Source organism: Nycticebus coucang, chromosome 12 (assembly GCF_027406575.1).
Source record: "Nycticebus coucang isolate mNycCou1 chromosome 12, mNycCou1.pri, whole genome shotgun sequence".
Taxonomy (NCBI): Eukaryota; Metazoa; Chordata; class Mammalia; order Primates; family Lorisidae; genus Nycticebus; species Nycticebus coucang.
This window is the reverse complement of record NC_069791.1, coordinates 30,373,064-30,376,992: the sequence shown is the minus strand read 5'-3', so window position 1 is coordinate 30,376,992 and position 3,929 is coordinate 30,373,064. Positions and strand designations below refer to the sequence as shown.

Genomic DNA, 3,929 nt, shown 5'->3' with positions numbered 1-3,929 from the left:
TCTTCCCACCATTTCCATTAATTTTCTCTGCCTTGCCCACATGGCTGCCACTTAGCTGTAACAACACAGGGTCTTTGCACTTGCTGTCTACCCAGAATGCTCTTCTCTTAGATTACCTCATGGCTTATTCTCCCATGACCTCTTCTGAAACGTGCCTTTCACTGAGGTCTTCCATTACCACCGGACTGTAACCTCTGTTTCCAGCACTTCTCACCCTCCCTCCCGGTTTCATGGTTCTCTGCAGCACTCATCTATGTATCTCTACACATGTCTGGCTGTACACGCCGTATGTCGGTATCCACTGATGGATCCTCCCCCAGGAAAGGAAAGTCCCAGGAAGACATGATTTTTTTCATTGCTGTACTCTCAGTAACTTGAAGAGTACCTGCCATAAGATATTTTCTGTAAAAATCAGCTGAATGAATGAATAAATGGGTTAGAGTGCATCTTTGGGACTTTTTTGTTTTTTGTTTTTATTGTTTGAAATCTGCAAAATGGCTCACATGGTTGGGAAGGATATTACAGAGAGTCTTATCCTCCCTAGGTTTTGTGAGATGTTCTGTGATTGCAGAATGTTTCATGTTTGAAAGGTCTGTGCTGCCAATTTTGGAGATATGTATAGTGTAGTTGGCCAGCAAGCTACTGAGGAAATGTTGCTGCCCAGATTTTTCCAGCTTTGTTCTGATAACGTATGGGAGTCTGGAAGGCTTGTGCTGAATGCTTCATGGTGGTTTCATGTGCAACACATCAGGAAATCCGATGGGCTAAATTATCAGCACTATTAATCTGATCAGTGATCATTCACATTGGGTTCGCCAAGCAGCTTTCATACCTACTTTTGCTAATCCATGTAGCTCAGGCCAGTATTTTAAGGAAGAAAGCACACGTTCGGAAGATATGTCAGTAGAAGACAGAAATAGGATCAGACATGTGCAAATCAGGCCAGAAGATGTTCCTTCCCATCTCAGTGTTAGGAATCCCACTGTTCAACTGGAGGACACAGGGGAAGCCCATGCTGCTGAAACTTCTAGGGAATGTCCAAGTGTGGACAGCTCTATACTTTGTGCTGCATCCTCAGAATCTAATCAGGAAGCAGCTAATAGTGAGAAGGATAAAAACCTGGAAACTACAAATCCACATTACAACCTGAGATTGGCACCAGTTCATAAGACTCAGCTGTCTTAGATCAGGAATTGGGCAACTCCTTCCATTTCTGAAGGACTCCTTCCTCCTCCTGAAATAGATCTAGAGCTTGAACAGGACTCTGGGGCAACATTCCGCCCAGAGAGACCACAGGAAACATCTGAAGTCCCCATGCCAAGTCTCCAAACGTTTCCATGGCTACCACAAAGGAACTTAAAGAAATGATAGAAAATCTAGAGCCCCACATCGATGGTCCCCACATTGATGGTTAAAGCCCAAGTGGACATGCTGTTTGCAGTGCTGCGTGCTTCTAGTCTGGACGCTCAGGAAGAGACTGTCAGTACAGAAGAGGAAAGTGATTTGCAAGATGAACTGCGTAGTATGGACTCTGCTCCCTGCTACATTCATAACTGATTCAGACTTGAGCACCAGCAGCAGTTTTAGCCCTAGTGAAGAAAGCAGAACTAATCTATAAGATATTGTGCCTCAGGCTTTATTAGATCAATATTTGTCTATGACTGACCCCTCTCATGCAGATGGTTGAAACTGAAATTGCTAAGCACTGAGCATACAGCCTCCCAAGTGTGGCCCTGACACTCAGCAGACAGAACTGGCACTGCCTCAGCGACCTATGAGACTCAGGTGTCAGACATGCAATGGAAACTTCGCAGAACTTTAGCTTCTCCACCCATGAGCTTGTGGTTACTCTCAGAGATCATTTGACAGCTGCGGATCTGGTTCCAATTTTTAATGGATTTTTAAAAGACCTTGATGAATTCAGGATAGGTGTCCTTAAACACTTGCATGATTTCCTGAAGCTTCTTTATATTGACAAAAGAAGAGTATATCTTTATCAACTTGAGGAGTTTTTGGTGACAGATAATCGTAGAAATTCGTGTTTTCAAGCTGAACTGGCTGAACAGCTAATTTTACTTCTAGAGGTATATAGTCCCAGAGATGCTGATGACTATTTACGTCCCTTGCTCTGAATCTGTGTGCGACAAAGTTGGTCAGTGAGATGGTGAAGAAGCTGCACATGGCCACACTTCCAATGTTCAGTGTGGACCTCATCAATGAGCTGGTAGAGAATTTTGGTAGAGGTCCCAAGTAGTCAGGCTGGAAGGCATTTGTCCTTGTCTGCCAGACTGTCATTGATGATGACTGTCTTCCTATGGACCAGTTCGCTGTGCATCTGATGCCACATCTGTTCACCATAGCAAATGACAATGTTCCAAAGGTGAGAGTGCTACTTGCAAAGACACTAAGGCAAACTCTATTGGAAAAAGAATATTTCTTGGCCTCTTCCCAGCTGTCATCAGGAAGTTGGGGAATAGATCATCATGGCTCTTCAGATGGATTGTTACAACTACGTCAAGTATTTTGCAAGCATCCACCCTGCTAGTACCAAAATCTCTGAAGATGCCATGAGCACAGCTTCCTCAACCTACTAGAAGACTTGAGCCTCAATGTCCTTCCTGCCTCCACAAAAGCTGAAGTTTGTTGAATGATCTGTGGTGGCTTGTTGGGGAGAAAGACCTTCCTCTCTTGTAGACTTAATTGCAGGTGCAAATTGCCTACACCCAATACTGGGGATTTTAAGAGTCAAGAGAAAGTACAGCAAACATTATCTAATCTTGACTTTAAGAGAAAATAATTTCTCAGAGGATTCTAATTGTCACTGAAGCCTTAAATTCTTCTGTTTTCCTACCTGAATAAAACTTGAATTGGCAGAGCATTTTCCTTATGGAGGGGAAAAAGACCCCAGAGACCTGTATTGCTTTCTCCCGATTTTATTTAATGGCCAATAAATGAAATTCTTACAGACAGAAGGCAAATGTGCACCCAGACGTGAAAGAGACCTTTAGTATTAGCCCTGACTATTTTCTTCCAGGCACAAAGACTTGTTGGGTTCTGTGGCCAGCTGTCCAGCCTAGCCCTTAGTGTCAACAGTTCCTGACATGTGTAAATGGGAAAGGAGATTTTTTTGATTTCTCCGGGCTTGATGGTTACACTAAAGTAGAATCTGATTGTAACTGTTCAATGTAGCATATTGCTATAGACAGTGATGGAACACTTGCTGAGTATCTATGTCCTGACTTTTTCATGCTGGTCATGACCTGAAGTAAATTTATTAGCACATAAACTGTATGTTAGGTGTCTTTAACTTGATCATGATCTGCTCTGAGGTATAACTTTTTCTTCACATACTGTACATATCTGTGACCACTCTTGGGAGTGCTATAGTCTTTAATCATGCTGTTTAAAACTGTTGTGGCACAAGTTCTCTTGTTCAAATAAAATTTATAAATAAGATCTTAAAAAGTATATTACAAAGCTACAGTATTCAAACAGTATGATACTGGCATAAAATCAAACAAAGATCAATGGAACAGAATAAAGAGCCCAGAAATAAACTCACACATATAGTCTTATTGATCTTTGAGAATGGTTCCAAGAATTTCCATATATAATGTGGAAAGAATAGTCTCTTCAAAAAATTATGCTGGGAAAATTAGAATCCACATACAAAAAACTGAAACTGGATGCTTATCATATACTATACATAAAAAAAACAACTAAAAATGGATATACAACTGAAACATAATACTTGAAACCATAAAACTCCTAGAACAGTGGTTCTCAACCTTCCTAATGCTTCAACCCCTTAATATAGTTCCTGTGGGTCGCAACCCACGGGTTGAGAACTGCTGTCCTAGAAGAAAACCTAGGGAAAAATCTTGACATTGTCCTTGGCAATGATTGTTTTGGATATGACACCAAAGGCA

The 3,929-nt window shown here is 41.6% G+C and overlaps 1 pseudogene; it reads left to right on the top strand.

Annotated features, from left to right (window-relative positions):
• Positions 1-288: 288 nt before the first annotated feature.
• Positions 289-2,594, top strand: LOC128561908 (serine/threonine-protein phosphatase 4 regulatory subunit 1-like; annotated as a pseudogene).
• Positions 2,595-3,929: the final 1,335 nt, after the last annotated feature.